This window comes from Eurosta solidaginis, chromosome 3 (assembly GCF_040869045.1).
Source record: "Eurosta solidaginis isolate ZX-2024a chromosome 3, ASM4086904v1, whole genome shotgun sequence".
In the NCBI taxonomy this organism is placed as follows: Eukaryota; Metazoa; Arthropoda; class Insecta; order Diptera; family Tephritidae; genus Eurosta; species Eurosta solidaginis.
In genome coordinates this window covers 117,968,149-117,993,591 of record NC_090321.1, presented here as the reverse complement: position 1 = coordinate 117,993,591, position 25,443 = coordinate 117,968,149, and the positions used below count along the sequence as shown (strand labels likewise).

The 25,443-nt window shown below is 39.5% G+C and overlaps 1 long non-coding RNA gene across 2 annotated transcripts; it reads right to left on the bottom strand.

Annotated features, from left to right (window-relative positions):
• Positions 1 to 311: 311 nt before the first annotated feature.
• Positions 312 to 25,443, bottom strand: LOC137244253 (uncharacterized). 2 transcript variants are annotated; one of them, XR_010950857.1, is made up of 3 exons: positions 24,610 to 25,443; positions 23,330 to 23,389; positions 312 to 901 (listed from the first exon to the last, which is right to left on the bottom strand). It is a non-coding gene; the product is annotated as an uncharacterized lncRNA (long non-coding RNA). The 2 variants fall into 2 exon arrangements; XR_010950858.1 differs by having other exon boundaries at positions 24,632 to 25,443.

The following is a 25,443-nucleotide window of genomic DNA, read 5'->3' as shown; positions in this document are numbered from 1 at the left end:
AAAAAGAAGGAAAACGATGGAGAAAAGGAAAGCGGTAGAAGACCGTCCGTGTCAGGTGGAGTCATCCGACCCCTCTTGTTCATGAGGCATGAACTACCTTTAACTCCACTTTGACACCAATAACCGAGTGGAGTTCCCTTGTCCTGACTCGTTCGTCTGTGAAAGTCAGGTATCGACCATCAGTCAGTCCGGTTGCAACACCTCCCCCATTCCTAGAAGGCCGCGAGGGCAACACCCACACTAACACGAAGGAGACTTAAAGGGTCTGCATTTTTCCTAACGTAACTTCAACCAAAAAATTCCAAAACATATCCGTTGTCCTTAAAATTTATTCAACAATTTCAGTTATAACTTATATGCTTAGTGGTATATCTATTTTATTGTTACTTACGCCTACCCTGAACCAAAATAATAACGTAGAAATTAAAAAGAATCCAATAAAATAAAAGGAAGAGAAAGAATATCACCAAACTAAAATTACCCCACAATAAATTTATTTTAGAAATACCTTTAACCATTTAAAAAGAAATATTGAAATAAACAAAATCCAATGTATTGGAATGAAAGAAAGAATGAAAAAACAGGGTTGCAAAAAAACAAAAAAAAGGTTTATATAAAATTAAAATAAACTTAATGGGAGATGGTCCTCTCAGAAAATAATCGTAAGGGAAGGCGGGATTCAAATAAAAAAATAAAAAAATAAAAACAATTTAATGTTAATAAAAATGTAACAAAGAAATTAAAGTTCCTTTTGCCCAAACCTATCAATTCAATATATATCTACGAATATTTTGAACAATGGAAAAAAGCGCTTATGCGCTTATGACAATATGTATATTACCATTCATTGCATTCGCCACGCTCATCTGCAGACCAGATACCGAGGCTAGAGTGGTGCGAGCTCAAAATAAAGAAAAGAGAAAAAAATCCCACTAATTTTCTATATGTTATTATGTATCGCCGCGCGTGGAACCTTTTAGTTCCGGTTTATACAAATGAAAATACACATGTACATTTTGCGCGATCGTAGTAATTCGTAACAAGACTATTTAATAACAAAAGAACATTTAGTGAAAATTATCGCGAGTTTTGCGGGAACATGATAGGCAAAAAAAATAAAAAATCAAAAAAAGCAAGAAACGTGATGAAACTACAAAAATAGAAAAACCAAAAATGGTCAAATATTGGTGAATGAAGTGTAACGGGTGCACTATGAAAAATGTGTTCTTGTTGTAGAGAAATTATTGTAAAAAAAGTAAAAAATAAAGCAAACAAAAGGAAAATTCCTAATAGTAGGAGCAATAGTAATTCTGAAAAAAATGATGCAAAAAAAATTCAGCGGAAGCAACTAGAAAAATAGGATTTTATGCAAAATAAAATTCAGAAAATTCAAAGAAAGAAATCTAAATTTTTGCCATATACATACAAGAATCAAAAAAAAAAAGAGAAATCAAAATTAATAAATTTTTGCAAACTAAGATGTTTATCAAAAAAAAATTTAAGTGGGAGTGAATTATTGCAGTAGATATTGGGTAAGTTGCATACAAAAGAATAAAATATGTAGACTAATATCGCCAATTAAAAATAAGATACATTCAAACAGAAATACATACGTAGGATTTACAAAAAAACTAAAAAAACGTAATAAAATGATCATAAATAGAAAAGGTTTTCTAAAAAAAAGTGTAAAAGCATAGATCGTTCGTTGGTCGCCGCCGTGCTGTATCACATTCAGGTTGGTGGTCCGATGCCGGCGTTGTTGTGGCGAATTCGGAGCGATGATGAGCACGCTCTCTGCCCTGGCGATCCTCTGACCACTTCGGCCTCTATTTCTCGCCGTTTGATGCAATAATCCGCACCAGCGACTGGCTGATTTTACTCACCGTCAAAACTTATTTGATGTTATTTGCTAAGATGTGATGTAATGCGATATAATATGGTATGTCGTGGTATGATATGCATCTGATGAGACATGATGTGGTTTGGTGTGATGTGATGCGTTGTGTTGTGGCAGTATTCGAAGGGGGTAAATATTGTTTGTGTCTATGTGCGTTTCGTTGGCCACCAGAACGGTTGCGGCAGCGATACCTTTAACAATTTTTGATCACTATTACCTGGTTTGGTGTGTGTTGTTACCTTTTTTCGATGAGTTGCCTAACTTGTGGATGTGTTGTTTGGTGTGCCGACTGATGTTGGTCCAAGGTGTCGCCTGTGGTTATGTTAGTGTGGTGTAGTTTTCTGTTGTTGTTGTAGCAATGCTCGCCCCACCTAATAGCCGCGACCGATCACAAATTGTCATCAATATCCTCTAACGGGAGTCCAAGGAAACTTGCCGTTTCAACAGGGGTGGACCATAAGGAAAGGGGTGTTAGAGGCGTTGGTTCCACATTACAATTAAAGAGATGGTTGGTGTCATGTGGGGACACATTGCAAGCGGGGCATACATTTTGTATGTCGGGGTTGATTCTGTATAGGTAAGAGTTTAACCTGTTACAGTATCCAGAACGAAGTTGTTCAAGAGTGACACGCGTTTTCCTGGGGAGTATGCGTTCCTCTTCCGCGAGTTCTGGATATTTTTCTTCAAGTACTGGATTCACCGGGCAATTCCCGACATAAAGGTCCGACGCCTGTCTATGGAGTTCACCAAGGACCTGCTTGTGTTTTTTCGCTTCATACGGCTGGGTTCTCCGGTGCCGTATTTCCTCAAAATGCTTACGGAGATGACTCCTTAGGCCCCTAGGCGGTGCTGGCTCGTCAATCAGATGTCTGTTGGGATGCCCAGGTTTCTGGGTATTCAACAGAAACTGTTTGGTCAGCATCTCATTTCTCTCCCTGATGGGGAGTATTCTCGCCTCATTATGCAGATGGTGTTCTGGGGACATAAGAAGACAGCCCGTGGCGATTCTGAGAGCAGTATTTTGGCAGGCATGTAGTTTCTTCCAGTGGGTAGTTTTTAGGCTTGGCGACCATATGGGTGACGCGTAGCACGTAATCGGCTGGCTAATTGCTTTGTATGTGGTCATGAGCGTTTCTTTATCTTTTCCCCAGGTACTGCCAGCAAGGGATTTGAGGATTTTATTACGGCTCTGAATTCTCGGAACAATTGCGGTTGCGTGCGCACCAAAATGTAGATCCTGATCAAACGTCACACCCAAGATTTTGGGGTGTAGGACAGTCGGTAGCGTAGTGCCATCGACGTGGATGTTCAATATGGTCGACATTTGGGGCGTACATGTAAATAAGGTCGCGGAAGATTTAGTCGGTGACAATGCCAGGTTTCGCGAGGCGAAAAAACTGGAGAGATCAGGGAGATAGCCGTTTATTTTATTGCATAGCTCATCGATCTCTGGGCCTGGGCCTGTGGCCATTATTGTGCAGTCATCGGCGTAGGAATCGATTGTGACTCCTTCCGGTGGTGAAGGTAGCTTGGATATGTAGAAATTAAACAAAAGTGGGGATAGGACACCACCCTGTGGCACCCCTTGTTTAATTCCCCTTGGTTTTGATGTTTCGTTTCTGAATTGCACCGATGCCTGCCGACCACCCAGATAATTTGCGGTCCACCTTTTAAGACATGGGGGAAGGGTAGACCCTTCCAGGTCTTGCAGTAACGAGCCATTGTTGACCGTATCAAACGCTTTTGATAGGTCTAGCGCTACGAGTACTGTTCTATGGTGGGGGTATTGATTCAAACCGCAATTTATCTGGGTGCCAATGACATTTAGCGCGAAGGTAGTGCTATGGAGTTTTCTGAAGCTATGCTGATGAGGGGCTAGCTGCAAATGTGCTTGGAAATAAGGGAGCAAAATGGCTTCAAGCGTCTTTGCCACTGGCGATAGGGGAGATATCGGGCGATATGACTCACCTATGTTAGTTGGTTTGCCAGGACCACCTTGGCCATTTTCCATTTCTCGGGTATGACAAAGGTGGAAAGAGACAGGTTGAAGACATGCGCTAAATATTTGAAACCCTCTTTCCCAAGGTTTTTAAACATCGGCATGGCTATGCCGTCTGGGCCCACTGCTTTGGATGGTTTAGTGCGTCCAATGGCGTCCTCAACCTCTCTAGCGGTGATGGTGATTGGTGACGCGCTGAATTTGTGTTTATGTGCGTGTCTATTGGCTCTCCGTCTATCTTTGTCAACCGTAGGATGCATTATATATTGTCGGCAGAAAGCGCTCGCGCATTTTTTCGCATCCGACAGCACCTTATCGCCAAAGGCGATGGAAACTTTGTCTTTGTGCTTAGTCGGATTCGATAGGGACTTTACGGTGGACCAAAGTTTACCTACACCGGTAGAGAGGTTACAACCTCTTAGGTGCTCTTCCCATTTCGCCCGCTTGTGTTCGTCCACAAGCAATATGATGCGTTGGTTTATATCCCTTATTTGAGGGTCGCCTGGATCAAGCTGTCTTATAAGGTCGCGTTCCCTCGCTAAGCTCGCGGCCTCCGCCGGGAAGTGGGGCCGGATTTCGGGAATTCTCCCGGCGGGAATGAAATGTGCCGAGGCGGATTCAATGACCTTACGGAAGGCACGCTCCCCTTGGCAGGCATCAGTCGGGATAGGGAGGGCAGCAAAGCTGCTGTCTGTTGCAGATTTATATTCTTCTGAAAGTGCGTTTTTCGGTGACGATGAAGTCGGCGGTACGCTCGAACGAAATAAGTATGGGCAGGTGGTCGGATGCCAATGTTACCATCGGCTGCCAGTTGACGCAGTTTACGAGTTCTGCGCTCACGATTGAGATATCTGGCGAGCTATGACAGCTTCCTACCATACGTGTGGGGGCGTCTCCGTTTATTGTGCAGAACGTCGTTTCTTCTATTTGATCCGCCAACATCTCACCCCTACTGTCCGCCCGCAAGTTTAAATGCCATAGGTCGTGATGGGCATTGAAATCGCCTAAGATAATGCGATTGTTGCCAGTGAATAAGGCCTCGATATTACGGCGGTATCCACTGGGGCAACAGGTGACAGGAGGGATGTAGATGTTGATGATTTCTAGATTTGCATCGCCTGACCGAACAGATAGGCCTTGACGTTCTAAGACATTGTCCCTGCGGTCGATGCCAGGATCAAATATATAATATTGCACAGAGTGGTGTATAATAAACGCGAGCCCCCTCCATTTCCGCTCTCGCGGTCTTTCCTGTGGACATTATACCCAGAGCAGGTCTGCAATGCAGATCTTGCTGTGAGTTTAGTCTCTTGAATCGCAGCAATGCGGATGTTGTGCCGCTTCATGAAATCGACTATCTCCGTAATCTTCCCAGTTAGTCCATTACAGTTTAACTGCAGAATTCTGAAGTGCATGAGGGGTGACGCCGCCACTCTAGGGGTAAGTGACGGGTGACTACGCCTAGGTTGTGGGAGGCCAGGACGTAATTGCTGTTGTGGCCTTGGGACTGGGCACCCTTGGGCAAGCATTGGGGTACCCGGATGATTTGGGTTTGCGACCTGGCAACATGGCGCGATGAAACCCGTCGAGGGGTTGCCGTCGCGGATACCAGAACATCTAGGAAAGTGGCACCACCCAAGGCAGGAGCTGCATTGAGCGGATGTCGCAAACCTATATATTCTGTGCTGGCAGACGGTGCAAACGGAGGTAGGGACTAAGAGTCTGTTTCCCTGACCTGCACGATTGCTACCAGAAAAGAGGGGGGGAGAAGAAGACAGGGGCTCAGCGTTGCTCAGCATTGCTACCAGCTCTACTACGAAGGTAGTAGTTATGAGTGGTATCAGCTGTTTGAGTTGTTGGCGCCGTGGGGCGCGAGCAGCAGCGGGTACTTGTTGTGGCTTGCTGAGCAGAGAGGCTGCTGGAAGGTAGTGGGGGGGGGGGGGGGCGCTTAGGCGTAGACTACGGGACGCCCTTGGGCGTGAGCAGCAAGGAGCCACAAAAGATTTATAAAAGTTACGTGGACGTCGGGTTTTGGGATCAAGCCCAGAACAACCTGTCCGATGCAACCATCCCTTGCACGAGACACACTGAACAGAGTATGACCGTCCTAAAAAGATTCTTATCTGGCAAATGCAGCAAAACCATTTCTCAGGACCGGAGTCAGGAGACGGACCCGAATTGGGTTCGATACCTTCCCGAAGTAAGAGAATATGTAGCAGTCGTGCTGCAAGGAGCTGCTGGGAGGATGACAATTTGTGGGAGGGACGAAACAAATTAAATGGGGTCACACTGAAGTGACAGTCCTTGGTCGGGAAAAATCCCGAGTCGCTCCGGTACATAGAACCGACTGCCTTGGGAAGCGGTGTAGTTTTCTGCCTCCTGACGTTGTATGTCGCAGTTGGAGTGGTTGCTCGGGAGTTGCTGTGTTGGCTGCTGCAAGTCACTGGCGTGGTTGTTGCCAATACAAGTGGTTGTGAATGCTGTTGGTTGCGAATGTGATGGTGTGTCGCAATAATGTTTGCGAGTATCTGTTGATGCAGGGGTATGTTACCTTGTGGTGCCGATGGGTATCTGTGTTTCGGTGTGATTGACGTTACGGAGCGCGTTGTGTGACGGCTGGTTGTGTGATCTTGTGACATTGTTCGCAGTTTCTTGCAATTAGGATAGCGTGCTGTGGTGTTTAGGTATGTGCATTTGTGGATTGGAGTAGTGACGGCTGGTGGTTTGGTGCCTCGCACCGAGGATTAAAACTTCCGCACTTAACCGGAATCAAGGTTCCTGAAAAGAAAACCACCAACAGATGCGCCGGGTGTACATAACGTGGTGGGAAGCAATTTGGCCCCGTTTTCTCAAGCGACTTTCAGGGTTTATCTGGCGATCGAAATTTTCATTTATAGGGCAGTAAACCTTTAAAATTCATATGAGAAATCGGCACTAAATTCGTTATCAGGTTTAGTCACTTCAGAGGTGTATGTGTTTCACTTACCGATAGTGGTCTCAATATAGTACACCTTAACGCGAGAAGTTTAAATGGTGTAAAGATGGATTATGTTAGGTATGTTTTTGAGTCCTCCGCTGTTGATATTATTTGCGTGTCGGAAACTTGGTTTCTTAACAGTGTTAGCGATTTTCACTTTAACATAAGCAATTTTCATCTATCCGTAACGACCGTATTGGTAGAAAAGGTGGAGGAGTTGCGATATATTGTAAAAGTACCATTAATATGAGACTCATATGTGAGTCATCTAATGAAGGCGTGAAGTTTCTAACTGTTGAACTATCAGATCGTTTTAACAAAGTTCTTGTTGCATGTGTGTATAATCTGAATAGGTCTATTTGTTTGAGTCCATTCTTCGAAAAGTTATGTCCGTTGCTGTTGATTATGCAAATATTATCATTTGTGGAGACTTTTATATAAATCTTCTCGTGCCTTACCCTGTATGTACTTTGTTCCATAATTAAGTTGCAAGCTGTGATCTTTCTGTTGTTAATACCCTGGTACCAACCAGGTATTGTAATAATTGTAGTCCTAGTCTTCTTGACTATTTTGTTGTTTCGGACCCCTCATACAGACTTTCGACAAAATTTCGTTAACTTCAGACTATGATTTAATTTTCTGCACATTAGATATTCATTTCAACCACTCAAAAGTTGAAAAATCTTTTACTTATCGAGACTATCGTTCAATTGATCTTTAGTGGTTAGTGGTTGCGATGTAACTGTCTGTGGCGGCAGGTCATGGGACACTAGTTTCCTATTGCTTGAATCCCGTTCGGTTGCGGTACTTCACGGCACTGTAAAAAAAACTACACCTTTTTTTCTTTTTACTTTCACACGCGAAATTAAGCGACCGTTCGACACTTTAACTTAGATTTTTCTTGAAGAAAAACGGAATGGTGGCCTTTTATAGGCGACTTTTTTTCTGCTGCCACTACCGTTTGGCGTTTGCTGACAAACCATTTTTCTTTTAGATCAAAATCACTCAAAGATCCTGGAAGCCTTCAAACATGTCGAGTGCAGGAATAAGTCATATACCCACACAGATACACACGTAATCTAGAGGCGGTTTGTATATTGTTGGTATGCTTACTTGCAGAAATAATTTTTAGCAGTCATACAAGTACGGGGGCGTAGTTTATGCAAATGCTATCGTTACATACTCGCATGCGCCGACGATGCCTGCATCATGGAGCGTGGGCGTAAGAAAAATGCATAACGCAGCCCCCAATTAATATTTCTTCGGGCCAACGTGTGGCTTCGAACCGCTCCCAAAGCCGGGCTTAATGAAGTTGTACCCTTGCCCTCACGTAAATCAACCTACTGTAGTGTTGCGTGGAATTCACCTCACTTCGAACACGCTTAATGTTACAAATATACATACAAACAAACGTTCATATTTAATTGACCCAGATAATCACCATGAGTTCATTCGCATTTGCCAAATAGCCTAATATCTTGATTCGTCATACCAAACAGCTTAAGCGCGGATCATATTGACAATATGTAGGTCAATACAATAATTTGCTCACAAACTATTTTTCATTATTAAGTCATGCACTTCTAGAATGTAAACGTTCATGTAAGTATGTATGTGTAGGTTAAGAACTTTTGTATAAATAGCAGTGAGTTTCGTCAATAAAGAAGAATCGCTTTTTAACGCTATTCATCAGCGTTCGGAAAACCTTTTTCGTTTTATCATTTCAAAGTTATTACACTGCTCTGACACATATATACATACATCACTGAGGCTTAAAACTAATTTTCTAAGGTGTCACTGGTAAAAAAAATAAATAATAAGTCTATATCACAGGTTATTCTAAATCTATATCACAGGTTAATCTTGTTAGGCTATATTGTCCACCGTAAGAGGTAGTAAGAAAAAAAGGACATTTAAATGTATAAATACTAAAATAATTAAATAAATAAATACATAAACAAACTGGTTAATAAATACATGGTCAAGTCGGATATTTAGTTAGAGTGTGTTGTTGGTCTAGAGAATTTCTACCGTCATTAACAATAAATAACATAAAACATGATTTGAGAACAAGCTACACTTTACATTGGTTACAAGGACTACATAGAACATATATCTTAAGCCGCGAACAGATCTTTGCCATGGTATACTCCGACTGCTTTGCCACTAGTATCTCCTAATTCGTACATCGAGTTTCCAATGACCCTAAGTACAATGCACTTAACTTGTTTTGGTGCGATTTTTGCGTTAAAATTTTCTACTTTTGAACTTTGTTTAAAATTGTGGCGGTATACCGTTTGCCCTACTTTAAAAACTACTTCTCTGCTTCTGAGGTCGTACGTTCTTTTGCTTCTTTCGTGTGCCAATTTGAGTTCCTTCATGATTTTTTCCCTGAGTATGTGCATCTTATCTTCTGTTCTCTCTACCTCGACGTCAGTGTCTTTCAAGGCACTAAATTTCATGCATATTTCGTATGACGAGCCATGTTGCATCATCGGAATTCCAAAGATCGCTTCATATGGTGACATATTTATTGCTGTGTGTACGACACTGCGAAGGGCAAATGCTGCGTCGCTTACATGTTTGTCCCAACTCCTTTGGTTGTCTTTTATATACGATAAGATAATTTGTAGTATGGACCGGTTAACCCTCTCTGCAGCCAGGGCCGTAGAGAGAAAATGCGGGCCCGGGACTAAACAATTTACGGGCCCTATAAAAAATCCACTAATAACTTTCATTTATTTGAATTAATGACGTCTCATTCATGAATCAATATTGATGCATTACTTAAAAAAAAATGTTGCCACATCAACTAAATGGTTTTTGGACTAAGAGCTGAAAATAAAACTAACACAGAATATATACTATTTATATTATTTTATTATGGGCGGCCACCGTTATGTGATGGTAGCGTGCTCCGCGTATGCCCTGGGTTCACACCCCGGGCAAAGCAACATCAAAATTTTAGAAATTAGATTTTTCACTTAAAAGACATTTTTTCTAAGTTGGATCGCCCCTCGGCAGTGTTTGGCAAGCGCTCCGGGTGTATTTCTGCCATGAAAAGCTCTCAGTGAAAACTAATCTGCCTTGCAGATGCTGTTCGGAGTCGGCATAAAACATGTAGGTCCCGTCTGGCCAATTTGTAGGGAAAATCAAGAGGAGCACGACGCAAATTGGAAGAGAAGCTCGGCCATAGATCTCTCCTGAGGTTATCGCGCCTTGCATTTATTTTTTTTATTACTATTTTATTGTATCGTAGAAATAAAATTCTCTTTTAACCGCCACATATTGTTTCAAATAATCTTTTCTTCCTATTTGGTAAAATTTTAATACATTTCTGATAAATTTAATGATGATTATAAATTTTAATATTTTATATAGAAAGTTGGGATATCAAAGAGTGACTTTTCTTGCTTTTTTTGCTGAACATTTTTTTATAATAATGACAAAATTTAACTGTCTTGCCAAAACGGGTTCAACACAAAGCGTGGCAAGTTCTGAAACACGCTCTTGAGATGAAAACGATCGATGAAAGTTTTTGATTCTTGAAAAGACGCTGAAGGAACGTTCTGCACTAGCTACAGTTACAGGTATAGTGCAAAAGATACGTAAAGCAACACACATGTTGGGGAAAACTGTATACAGATTTTGAACATACATATGTAGATGGCATTTAGCAATTCCAATGGTGACAGACCTTTATCGAAATGTCCTTCGTAAATGTGTTTCAATTGAAATTTTTCCCATTCTAAGCTTTGAGAATTGTCCGACTTGTATTTTTCCACAGATTTTGTTGCACTCGCCCGAACCGTAGTTTCATCCATGTCTTCAAATTGCCACAAAAGGGAAAACGTCTCGCTCAAATTTCTCATAGCTGCAAATCGTTCAGTAATGCCAGCGATTATCGAATCAACGATCACCAGGAATGTACTGTTTTTAAAATCAGACTCTGAATCATCCGTAATCATCTCATTTAAATTATTTTCAGAACGTCTTTTGGGTTTTCTCTTTAGAATGTCCGGAAACTTTGGCGAGATGTTCAATTGAATAACAATTGTTTTGCGTTCGTTTAAAATTGTTTCCCATTCGTTCCTGATCGACTTCAAATCAGCTAAAAGGGCATCTGAGGCGTCTGGTGGCGTCTCTAGCTTGGACGACCACGTTTCTTTCATTAATGGGAGTCAGTATTTTCAACCAAATTGAGGACAACAAGATACATTCGAACTTGTTGATGTACTTGAGAATGCCGGTAACATCTCCTTATGCTTGCGCAGTCAAATTTGGATTTTGTCTGAAAGACAATCTTTTAATGGGATTTCATTTTTACCTAGAGTATGGCAAATTAGATTAGATTTTCTGACCAGTTTTTTCACGAAAGCCAAAAACCGTTCTTGAATTGTAAAATTGTTTGCTTTCGAATTGAAATGGAGTTAACTTATGAGAATTTAGATGTTTTAACATGCATCATATGGCGTGCACTTTGAATGGCACGAAAAGTTCATTTGCAACCAACGTTAAATGCAGTGATAACTGCTTCAGGATTGATGCTGTTGAAAATTTCAAATACCTAGGTATTATAATCGATAATCATTTAAATTGGTCTGCACACGTTCAGAAACTAAAACATTACTTTCTGTACACTACCCGTCACTTCTATCGTCTCAAAAAGTGTTGCACTATGTCCACTCTAAAAGCTGTTTACTATGGTCTAGTCCAATCGAAACTTCAATATGGGATTACCTGCTGGGGTGGCGCCTCGGCTAATAAGTTGTCACCCATTGTAACACTCCAAAAGGGAATTATAAGACGTATATGTGGCGCAAACTACAGGTCTCACGCTATCATATCCTTTAGGAGACTAGATATACTACCATGTCGTCATCTATATTTATTTAAAGTCCTAAAAACGTTCTTTATTAGATCGGGGTACTTAGAAAGTTATCCTTCTGAAGTCTACAACCTTAGGAGCAATCTGCTTCCATCGGTACAAATCCCGCATGCTAGGACATCTCACTTCAGAAGTTTTTATACATACACGTCGTGCAAAATGTTCAACTCTCTTCCTACTTCTGTACAAGTTATAAGAAATCTTAACCTATTTCAAAATAAAATAAAAATGTATATGATTAGTTTTAGCCACTACGATCTAGAAGCCTTGCTGAGGACGTTGTTGTAAGAAATATCTAACTTTTGTAACTATATCAACTGTTTCTCTATCGGAACCTTAACTAATTAACGAATCATCAATTGTTTCTCTATCGTAATCTTAACTAATTATCTGAATTATTATGAGTTTATTCTATAATATTATTAAAAACTATACACCCCACTCTGAAAAGGAATTTTACTATGTGAACTGGCATTTAATACTATTTTAAAAATTTAATATAAAAAATGCCATGTACTTTTCTTATGCTATATAGTAATAGAATGTGCTCTTTCAATATTGTAATTTATTTAAAATATGCATTAAGAAATGTTTAATAAATAAATAAATAAAAAAAATATATAACATCTAAGAGTATTTTCGTGTGATGCCAGTTTATCGTATAGCTTCTTCCATACCCGGAATTTCGAATATCCGCACAACAAATTTTAGGTCGATTTAAAGTATTGGTGCTTAACAGACGACATGGTAGGCAATAAAAAGTATTGCTATTGGCATTCCGCACCAACCAGTCACACTCCACTTTCTCTCCATTTGGCAAGATTCTGTTTAGCAACGAGGTAGGAAATGCTTCGTCATGACGATCACGTGGAAAAATAACAGGACACTTTTGATGACCTCGACGAATTATTTCGTTGACTTCTTCAGATCGCAAAAACTCATTATTCACGGTACCTATGTCGAAGTCGTTTAAATAATCTGGACTTTGATACAGAGTTGGTGGTATTGTTGGAAGACTTTTTGAAGATGAACCTTCATCAGTGTCACCACGCAAACTTTACGATTTCGGATTCATGTAAACGTACATTTTGTTTGATGTTCTCATTGTCTCCTCACTGTTCGAAGGCCCAGGCAAAAAATCATTATCAGTATTCGTTGCTTCTGAAATTCGGCTTAAAATTTGTACATGGAACAACTAAAGACTCTCCTCCCCCCAGAGTTTCCAGGCATGGTCTTCTTGTAGTTCGTCTCCCCTGTTGAACTGTGTTCGTCTGTAAACGTAGCCGGCTGAAACGCAAAGTCCCGGCAGTCTGCCTTTGTTCTCCTTTATTGTGTTCTGCAACTCCATATATTCAGTGGACTTGAAATGTGGCGACTTTAGGTCTATGTCCAGTCCTCTGTCATTGATGTCGATTTCGACAATGTCCATTCGTGATAGCGCATCAGGCCAGTGGCGTAGCTACCTTGGGTGGCACCCGGTGCGGAAGTTGGTGGTGTTACCCCATCGAAAGTAAAAAGCAATAAATTGTATATGATAAAGGTCATGGACAGAAAAGGAATAGTTATACAATTAAAATGTATTCTTTCTAGCTTTGACAGCTGCAAACTCAGCAATTACTTCATCGTGTTCGATGGCTAGTATACCAAGATTGCTAAGACGTGATTGGGCTATTGCTGTCCGCAAGTAGTTTTTTTTATTAATTTTAATTTACTGAAACTTCTCTCACATGAAGCTACGGGCACGCAAACTGTCATGAACAATGTCAGTGCAATCATAAGATTAGGGAGAGATTCTGTAAAATCCCATTCTACAATAAACTTAAAAAAATCTAGGGACACCCTATCAGTAACCGTAACGTTAGCGGGCTTTAAATGTCTTCGCAGTCTTGGTATATCCAAAACTAATTCGGTTTCTGAGACCTCATCATAAAAATCAGTAAATTTAGATGTAGCTAATTTCAGTTCTTCAGTATTCGCCAAAAGCAAAGCATTAGTTTGTACCAGGGATGCACCTTAACGTTAAGCTAATCGTTTATCAAAAAATTTCCACCGTTTCCGTTGAAACACTTCGAAATATTATCGATAAAGAAATTATCAAGATAAATTGTATCTCGTTTTTAACCGAAACGAAAAGCTTTCGTTAACGTTAAAAACGTTAACAAAAACGTGATACTTTATGTTTGAATTGTGCTGGCAATGCTATAGCCATGGTGAAGCCGTAAGGTGGCAACAGCGAGCGGACATGCACACACAAACTCCATGTAATTCGTTTGTGGTAATGTCAAAAATTCTCTGAGAAATGTTCGTACTGTCAAAATTCATGAGAAAAGTTGCAATCAGCTTGGCTAATGCTTTCACCTTTAATTACTCCGCCACCAATCAGCTTTGCCAGCATAGCTTGAAATTTATAATCAACATAAACAATTTGATTTCGTTTTGGTATGGCAGAAAACGAAACGAAATCATTTCTTTAATTTGACGTTCTTAACGTTAATAAACGAAACAAAGTCTTTTCGTTTCGTTTATTAACGTTGATTATCGTAACGAAATGATATCGGTTCGTTGGTTAAGCATGCCTGGTTTGTACGATCTCGAACAATGAAGCTAAATCTTGAAGAGATAATTTAACAATTCACGCCAACCAAACACAACACACTTCACGAAACAAATGAGAAATGTTGCAATTGAGACGTCAGAGATCGCGATTTTTGGACGGGGAATCCCCCAAGACAGCGTCAGACTATTTTGCGGAAATCCCCGAATTATACATAGAGCTGAGCTAGTGGGGGAATTCTAGAAAAAGAAATTTTTGTGCTAGCGATTTTTTTTTTGTTTGTACATTGTTCTTAAAATTGAGAGACCGGGTGGGTGTCACCCCAAAAAAGGTGACACCCGGTGGCCCCCCCCCCCCTTTGCTGCGCCACTGCATCAGGCACTACGTTTTGGGTCCCTTACGGTGTTCTATGTTAAAATCATACGCCTGCTATTTCAGGCTCCATCTAACCAGGCGGCCTGATAGATCCTTTTGGCCCATGAGCCACTTCAAGCTAGCATGGTCTGTAATCACCGTAAACGGTAGACCCTCCACATATGGCCTGAACCTCTTTATGCTTATTACAGCCGCGTAACACTCCAGTTCCGTAATACTATAGTTGCGTTGGGCTTTATTTAATTTAGCGGACACATACGCTATCGGTCGTTCGTTGTTTTCGTCGGCCAGTTGGAATAGTACTCAACTCACCCCGTCAGTCGATGCGTCACACTGTATACAAAAATGCCTGTTGAAGTCCGGGTGTGTCAGTACTGATGTCGATATCAGGCTCCGTTTTAAACTGTCAAACGCCGCCCTTGCTTCGTCTGTCATTGTGAATTTCTAGATATTTTCTTTAGTCAGTCTATCGTGTAGTGGTGCAGCAATAGTGGCATAGTCCTGTATAAATCGTCTGTACCATCCTGTCATCCCTAGGCCTCTTCTAAGCTGCTTCGGAGTTCGTGGTTCCGGAAAGTCGCGCATTGCTGCAATTTTGCTATCATCAGTTCGGATGCATCCATCCCAGACCACGTATCCGAGATAGCGAACCTCCTTGAAGCAAAATTTGCTCTTCTCAACGTTGATCGTCAATTTCGCATCATGAAGACATTTAGCTACAACAGATAACAAATATAAATGAGACGAAAAATCTTCTGAACAAAGAAGCAAATCATCTAAATACACAAATACGGACTCACGAAGTGAAGCGGGTATAACCCTGTCCATTAGTCGGCACATGCGCTGTGCAGCATTGCACAGCCCGAAGGGCATTACCGTAAAATGGTACAGGGGTCTCCCAGGTATAGTGAAGGCCGTCTTTTCTCTTGATTTTCTCTCTAATGGTATCTGCCAAAACGCGTCTCTTAAGTCGATGACAGATATATAGCGGGTATTTTGTAATCGACTTAAAATACCATCTATGTGTGTGAGTGGGTAGGTGTCTTTTATGGTGCGTTCATTAACTTTTCTGTTTTTGGTTCCTTTGATTACGAGGGACACAGGTGAGTTCCAGCAGCTGTTGCTCTTTTCTATTACTCCCATCTCTAAAACGAGCTCGTTGTATATTAATTTCTGTATTGCGGGTGAAATAGGATAATGCCTTTGTTTCACGGGTAGGTGTTCATCAGTGACTTCAATAATGTGTTCCTCCATGTCGGTTTTTTCCAGTCCCAGAACAGTAAGCGATGGAAACTGTGACTTGAAGTCCTCTAACGCTTTGTTTTCCTCAGGACTTAGCGTGAGTTGCACTGCATCCCAACGCAGGTCCCCCGCGGCGGGTGTAAGTTCTGATACGACAGCACCTTTAGACGTATGTTGTTGTTGTTGTTGTAGCGATAAGGTTGCTCCCCGAAGGCTTTGGGGAGTGTTATCGATGTGATGGGCCTTTGCCGGATACAGATCCGGTACGCTCCGGTACCACAGCACCATTAAGGTACTAGCCCGACCATCTCGGGAACGATTTATGTGGCCACATTAAACCTTCAGGCCATCCCCTCCCTCCCCACCCCAAGTTCCATGAGGAGCTTGGGGTCGCCAGAGCCTCGTCTGTTAGTGAAACAGGATTCGCCGCGGATAGGTGAGGTTGACAATTGGGTTTGGAGAAGCTATATATTGCGCTGGCAACCTGAAGGGTTGCGCTACACACCCCTTGAATCTGGTATTTTAGTCGCCTCTTACGACAGGCATACCTACCGCGGGTATATTCTGACCCCCTTACCCGCTGGGGGACCTTTAGACGTATCACGTCCCCTACTAATGAAACTTAGCCCCAAAAAGTCTGCCAAAAACCAACCCCTAAGTAGACTTCCTTCTCAACCCCCTATCTCGGCTCTTGCAAAAAATCGGTTATCACCCTTAATTGTAACGATTGCAGCTATTATCTTATTTCTTATTCTTCAAAAATTCTTTTTCTTTTCCCTCATTTTCTGTATTTTGTTGTAATTCCTATTTGTATTTCTATTTCTTCGTTTATCTAACTCCCCGCAGAATATGCGTCTACCGGCTTCCTCATATTTAATTTTTCTAACATATAAACTATCTTTTTCCACTCTTGGCTCCTTTTCTTCTTTATCCAGTACTCCTACTATCTTCTCACGTTTCAAAATCTTAATGCCTACCTCTTGGCCTAGTTTGTTTCTTCCTTTCCGGGTGTTCCTTGTTCTGGACAGAGTGACCGGACATCTCCGCCAGACCCCGTTTCCCCGCCTCAGGTTTAAACACACAGAAGGACGAATCTTTACTACACGCAAAACACTTCATAAGGTGAAAAGAGGACTTATATTTACTGTCCTTCGCTGCTTCAGCCGGGTTCCTAATATAATAGTCTACCGGCATTCCACAAGCGAAGCACAACATGAGGTGGAATGGTGACAAACAGAACGCTTGATTTGGGACACTACTAACATTTTTACTGTGATTGACGGATGACTCACACACACTTGGGTTAGGATTATAGGACGAAGGATTATAGGAAGGAGGATTGGATTTCAACAAATCACGCGAAGAGGCGAGGCCGGGGCTAACTTTACTCGAAACAGTTTTGACCCTAGTATTCCTGTTGAACGCTTCAACCTCTACTTCCCAATTGTCAACATATAGCTCGCTTACCGCCTTAAACCGGTCCCTATTTTCCTTCTTGCGTTTCTCTGCGCGCTTACACTCATGCTTTAACTCAGCGAGAGTTGTTAATTTGGCGGAAAAATTCTAATTCGCTATGAACGGCTTGAGATTCCCTTTGATTATATTAACCAGTTCTGGCTCCGGAATCCTTGTTCTCAGGCGGAGAGTGAGATCATGGATGTCCGCGTAAAACTCATCAAACGTCTCCTGTAGGAGTTGCTTCCTTTCCATGATCTCGCGGATAACCTCATAATCTGAGTCGGCCGATTTAAATTGGGCCAAAAGTTCAGCTTTGAGGAGAGAGTAATCAAAGCTTGAGTCGTCTGCGTTGTCTTCTAAGATCTGCCAGTACCATTTGAGTGCCGAGCCAGTGACCAAACAGTGAAAATCCGTAAAGATCTGTTCATAACTCAACTGGTACTGCACTCTCATCCTCTCTACCCTGAAAACAAAACATTCGACCGTCATTCCCTTCGGCGACCCATCGAACTTAAGGTTCCATTTATGCAGATCGATCCGTTTTCCGCCATAATTGCCCCTGAACCAGTCTTCCCGTTGCTGGGTGTTACTGCTGGTTTCCCTACTCTCTCTACGATTGTTGTGCCCTGGTGTTGAGGTGGAAGCTGGGGGAGGTGCTGCTGTTGGATCTTGCATCAATGACTCGACATCGGCTACCCGGTTGCTCAGACGCGACACGTCGGCCCTCATCTTGCGGAACTCGTCCATTGCCTCTAGTAAAATTTGATTTTGTTGAGAGATCGTTTCCATAATCGCGTTCAAATTGTTTATGCGATCTGCCGGTGGTGTTGTAGTTTGTCTCCTCTTCTGTTCAGAGTTACTGCGTGAAAAGCTTAACGATTCGTCGGCGTTATCTACGACTACGGTGTTGGTCACAGCGAACTCCTTCCTCCCCTGGTCAAGATGCTCAAAATTCCCGAAAATCCTGGCAGAACAACGGTTTAGGCAATCAGTTGGCAGGAATTCTACTGGATTCTCTATGCCCATGTCCACCTGTGTGAATATAGACCCAACTACATGGTTCTCGAGTGCCCTAGAAATGCTTCGAGTGATCGGCCTTCTTCTGCTGCTACTAAAAAGTCCTAACCGTGGCCTTGGTGTTTCCCCTTCCTCTTGTTGCCTATCCATGTACCACCGAGACGAGGTACGAAAAGGAAACGGCAATATCCAACAGAAAATCCGCACAGAAAATATTAAACTCTATAATTCAAACCAAAGCCTTTTTTACTTTGAAAACTATTAAAAAAAATTGCTACGAAAAATTCAAAAATGATCCCAGACGGTCAATTTTTGAAATTTTAAAGTTTTTTTTTCAATTAAATAAAATAAAAAGTTATAATTCAAAGGCCGTAAACAACAAAAATAATTAAATAAAAAAAAATTCTCGGCCCACTCCGGGATTAGTGGGGATGATTGCAGAATTGATTGAAGTTTTTTATGAGAAAAAAAGGGCGAAATTCGAAAAATCTTGAAAAACTGAAAAATACAAAAAAAAAAACTTTAAAAATTTTTTTGAATTTGTTCCGAAAAGTACATTTAAAAAAAAAAGATCCCAACGGTCAATTTTTGAAAAAGTTATAGCATTTTGAAAACAAAAACGGGTTTTTTTTTAAAAATTCATAACTTTTTTTGAGTTGGATGAAAAAATTTGAAAAACTTCTGAAAAACGTCTTTCGTAAGCTAGAAAAAGAAGAAAAACTTTCAGCCAATTCTAAAGGGGTCGGGTGTAAAATTGGTCGAAATGGGATGGAATACCCCATACATATTTATTTCTATTTAAAACAGTTGCTATGAGCGTACTTCACAAAGTTATTTACCTCGTTGAAGCTGTGATGTCATTTAAAGTTCTAGATATGCATATTGAATGATTTTTAGGTACAGAAAATCCCGAAGCTATAAGTCCGCATTGCCTATTATGGTTTATAAATCCCAATTTGTAACTTAAAGTGTTTACTAACGAAAGAATGCTACTATATTTGCTACTAACTTGTAAAAAGTTCCAAATAGATAAAAACAAGCTATATGATTTGCATCACATTCATATGAAACGAGCCGGACCCGTGCGCATCTTGCGCAACCAATATTAAAGTCCCTTATCAAATATCAACAGAAATCAGAACAGATCAATCAATTAAAACTTACAGCTTGCGTTGCCATCTAGCGTATAATAGCAACTGCCGGTAATGCAGTGTAAATATTCACAATAGTGCCATAGTACAAATGGATTTCTTTGCGTGCTCACAATCGTTTATTTTTGACAAATTATTTTAATAAAATATAGCTAAACAAAAGCACTACGACCAAAACTGTCCAAAGCTCGCTAATAACCCGAATCAACCAAAACTTTATTTATAGATTTGGATTCCAAATAAGAGCGAAAAAGAGACCCATAAAAACAGCAATTAGAAATAATATATATGATGATGATATAAAGCATACCATTGTAGATATAGAAATGGCTTTAGCAATCCTCTCTGAAGATAAGCACGTTTGACGTGAGATTATTGTAAGGAGCGGAAGGTATCACCGAAAGACATACACAGATAATGAGAACAAAAAAACAATCAGAATATGTTGGACTGCAAATTGAGTTCCCGAAAATACTGGGATAGCAAAAGGCATAAAGATAAGCGGCCGATCTGGCAGCGTTAAACTCTAGTTAACGCAATGGCGTTAAATATACATACCCAACTAGCATTTAGGCTTGATTACCATTAGAGCTCATGTTGATAAGGAACAATCTTCCAAAATCTCAAGTGTTGTTGCGAAACAGTGGCCCAACTTGAAAGTTATAATGTTTTCAGCTAAAAATGGAATTTTTTATAGGAAAACAATGCCTTTACTCAAATTTAACAAAAGATAGTTCTCGGCTTGTACTCAAGTAAGGTTCTCTAATTGTACTCAAATGTAAGATTTCAATATAACAGTTTTTTCACGAAAATAATATATATATATATATATATATATGGTTGTAACTTTAGTGTGTAATATGTAGATAAGAAAAGATGGAAAACAAAAATTTTTTTTTTTAATTCAACGCACAACGATATTTCAAAAGAAATGTCGAACTATAATTCAGAATTCAGTGTGCAATTTATTTAAAAGGTTATACTTGGTATTTCAAATAATCTGAATAAATGTGTGTAATATATGTGCAAATTTTCTTAAACGTAATATGAAGCACCAAATTTACTACGTGGCTGATAACAAAAATGAAAACGAGCATTTGTGGCCATAAATTAAAACAGGGTATATTTGTTATTCCCGACGCGCTTTGACGTTAACTTACGTCTTCTTCTTTGGGGATCTGTTTAATGTTAAGTATATAAAATTAAATACATTAAAGTTTATTTTAGGATATCTAACAATAAACATAAAACTAACACATCACTTAACACTTATTTAGCTACTTACATTAATATTCACATTAATAATTATTTATTTCAGGTACTAATATAATTTTTGCACAACATTATTAACATAGGTAAATTAAAATGACATTTGTTTATTTTTTACTTTCTCTTGCATCTCTGTATAACAGCTGAGTAGGCGCTGTTTATGTTGTCAAAATCTTCTTTGAAGTTCATCGCGTTTTGTAGTTGTTGTTGAATGCGTATACTTTCCAGCGTCATTCTCGTTTTCTCTCTCCGTTCAATGTCTAAAATTTTAACATTTGAGAAATCCGCTACGTGTTTGCTCTTTGTAAGGTGTTGTGCTAGACCGGTCGACGTTTTTTTTTTGTTTTCTGCATCTTTCTTATGTTCATTAATTCTTATACCTAGTTGCCGTTTTGTTGTACCAATGTAACATTTGTTACATTTTTCGTTTTCGTTACCATTGCAAGTTATTTTGTAAACAACATCTGTTTGTTGTTCTTTTGTAATTGGGTCTTTTGTTCTTGTGAAATTTTTTTTGAGCGTGTTATTTGGTTTATGCGCGTAATTAATGTTTTTGTTATTTATAGTTTTATGTAATATTTCATTTTCTGTAAGGCCCGGGATGTAATTTACGCCGATATATTTCTTGTTCGTATTATCTTGTTGTGTGTTGTTATCTTTTTGGTGAACTCTGTTCACCGTATTTTGGATGAGTCTATCCGTAAGAGGACTTGGATAGCTATTTTTAAATAGAATTTTCTTTATCTTTTTAACGTTATCCGTCAAGAAATCTTCATTTCTAAGTAATATTACTTTTCTTATTAAATTTGTTGTTGTGTTGATTTTTTGTTTCCATGGATGGTTTGAGTGGCAATTTATTAATCGTCCCGAGGCAATTGATTTTTCGTACCAATTCATTACTAAATTTTTATTTTTTCTACTCACTTCTACATCTAGGAAGGTTAATTTGTTGTCTTTTTCCGTTTCAATCGTGAATTTTATACTCGTGAGTTGAGAATTTAATGTGTTTAATATTTCTTCCGCGTCCTTAGATTTGATTATTGCGAATACATCATCTACATACTTGTTGATGTATTTGATGTATATGTCCTTTTTCTTCAATTCAGCTATGCTGTCGTCAAGAATTTTGTCTATTTCTATATCCGCCATAGTTGGCGATAGTGTATTTCCCATTGGCATCCCGTAGGTTTAATGATACAATTTTGAATTGTACATGAAATAATTGTTTTCTCGCAGGCAAAATTTTAGTATGGTTTGGAATTGTTTCTTTGAAATATTTGTATGTATTTCCAACTGCGTCCATTGTTTCATTATCGTATGTATTGCTATGTGTGTGGGAATGTTTGTAAAAAGTGAAATTACGTCAAATGATATAAGTATTTCGTCATCGTCAATATTAATATTCTTCAATCTTTCTTTTAATTGGAACGCATTTTTTACATTGTAATCATCAGATATTAAGTTTTTCAGTATGGCACCAGTATGTTTAGCTAACCCATAGCAAGGTACTTTCGTAGATGATGAGATCGGTCGCAGTGGCATGTTATCTTTATGGATTTTTGGTAGACCGTATAATCTGGGCGCGATAGCCGCAATACATGATAGTTGATATTTTTCTCTTACATTAATTTTATTTTCTTTGTATAGCTCGTTAACGATGGTACTGTTTTTCCTCATTAGTTGTTGCGTTGAAGACCGTCCGTGTCAGGTGGAGCCATCCCCCCTTCTAGTTCATGAGGCATGAACAACCTTGAACTCCACTTTGACTCCGATAGGAGTGGAGTTCCCTTGTCCTGACTCGTTCGTCTGTGAAAGTCAGGTCTCGACCATCGTCTATCAGTCCGGTTGCAACACCTCCCCCATTCCTAGTATGCCGCGAGGGCAACACCCACACTAACACGAAGGAGACTTAAAGGGCCTGAATTTTTCCTAACGTAACTTCAACCAAAAAATTCCAAAGAAAACATATCCGTTGTCCTTAAAATTTATTCAACAATTTCAGTTATAACTTATATGCCTAGTGGTATATCTATTTTATTATTACTTACGCCTACCCTGAACCAAAATAATAATGTAGAAATTAAAAAGAATCCAAAAAAATAGAAGGAAGAGAAAGAATATCACCAAACTAAAATTACCTTACAATAAATTTATTTTAGAAATACCTTTAGCCATTTAAAAAGAAATGTTGAATTAATCAAAATCCAATGTATTCGAATGAAAAAAGAATGAAAAAACAGGGTTGGAAAAAACCCAAAAAAAGGTTTATATAAAATTAAAATAAACTTAATGGGAGATCGTCCTCTCAGAAAATAAGCGTAAAGGAAAGCGGGATTCAAATGAGAAAAAATATGAAAAAAACAATTTAATGTTAATAAAAATGTAACAAAGAAATTAAAGTTCCTAAGGGAACACCCTTTTGCCCAAACTTATCAATACAATATATATCTACGAATATTTTGAACAATGGAAAAAAAGCGCTTATGACAATATGTATATTACCATTCATTGGATTCGCCACGCTCATCTGCAGACTAGGTACCGAGGCTGGAGTGATGCGAGCTGAAAATAAAGAGAAAAGAGAAAAAAAAACAAAATCCCACTAATTGTCTATATGCTTTCGTACTATTATGTATCGCCACCGCGTGGAACCTTTTAGTTCCGGTTTATACAAATCAAAATACACATGTACATTTTTCGCGATCGTAGTAATTCGTAACAAGACTATTTAATAACAAAAGGACATTTAGTGAAAATTATCGCGAGTTTGCGCGAACATGATAGGCAAACAAAAAAAAAAAAACAAAAAAAGAGAGAAGAAACGTGATGAAACTACAAAAATAGAAAAACCAAAAATGGTCAAATATTGGTGAATGAAGTATAACAGGTGCACTATGAAAAAATGTGTTCTTGTTGTAGAGAAATTGTTGTAAAAAAAGTAAAGAATAAAGCAAACGAAAGGAAATTTCCGAGGAGTAAGGGCAAATGTTAATGTGGAAAAGAAATGATGCAAAAAAAAATCAGCAGAAGCAACTAGAAAAATAGGATTTTTCTGAAAATAAAATTCAGAAGATTCAAAGAAAGAAATCTAAAATTTTGTTATATACAATAATCAAAAAAAAAAAAAGGGAAATCAAAATTAACAATTTTTGTAAACTAAGATGTTTATATAAAAAAAAGCGTGATAAAAGTGGGGGTGAATTATTGCAGTAAATATTGGGCAAGTTGCATAGAAAAGAATAAAATATGTAGACTAATATCGCCAATTAAAAATAAGATACATTCAAACAGAAATACATACGTAGGGTTTACAGAAAAAATAAAAAAACGTAATAAAATGATCATAAATAGAAAAGATTTTGTAAAAAAAAGTGTAAAAGCATTGATCGTTCGTTGGTCGCCGCCGTGCTGTACCACATTCACGTTGGTGGTTCGATGCCGGCGTTGTTGTGGCGAATTCGGAGCGGTGATGAGCACTCTCTCTGCCTTGGCGATCTTCTCACCACTTCGCCCTCTGTTTCACGCCGTGCAATAATCCGCACCAACGACTGGCTGATTTTACTCACCGTCACGACTTATTTGATGTTATTTGCTGAGATGTGATGTAATGCGATATAATATGATATGTCGTGGTATGATATGCTTGTGATGAGAGGTGGTGTGGTTTGGTGTGATGCGATGCGTTGTGTAGGGGGTAAATATTGTTTATGAGTATGTGCGTTTCGTTGGCCACCAGAATAGTTGCGGCAGCGATACTTTTAACAATTTTTGATCACTATTACCTGGTTTGGTGTCTGTTGTTACCTTTTTTTAGATGAGTTGCCTTACTTGTGGATGTGTTATTTGGTGCGCCGAATAATATTGGTGCAAGGTTTCGCCTGTGGTTATGTTAGTGTGGTGTAGTTTTCTCCCTTCTGACGTTGTGTGTCTCAGTTGGAGTGGTTGCTGGGGAGTTACTGTTTTGGTTGCTGCAAGTTACTGGCGTGGTTGTTGCCAATACAACTGGTTGTCAGTGCTGTTCATTGCCAATGTGATGGTGTGTCGCAATAATGTTTGCGAGTATCTGTTGATGCAGGTGTATGTTACCTTGTGGTGCTTATGGGTATGTGTGTTTCGGTGTGGTTGCAGTTACGGAGCGAGTGGTTGCGCTGATGGGTGTGTATACCTTTGTGGTGTTGGTAAATGTCTTTGACGGCTGGTTGTGTGATCTTGTGACGTTGTTCGCAGTTTCTTGCAATTAAGATAGCGTGCTGTGATGTTTAGGTATGTGTATTTGTGGATTGGGGTAGTGACGGCTGGTGGTTTGGTGCCTCGCACCGAGGATTAAAACTTTTCCGCACTTAACCGGAATCGAGGTTCCTGAAAAGAAAACCACCAACAGATGAGCCAGGTGTACATAACGTGGTGGAAAGCGTGGTTCTTATGAAATTTAACCCTAGAATTTAAGGGTATAAAACAATAAACAACGTTTGACAACCTTTAATAATTTTTAATATCTATCGCAAAAAGTGTTGGCCTAAAGACAATAACTGCTGAGTAATCTACTCCAATTTGATTAACAAAAATTCTTAATCCCTTTAAATAAGCTTATCCTTAAAGGTGGTAAACAAATTTGA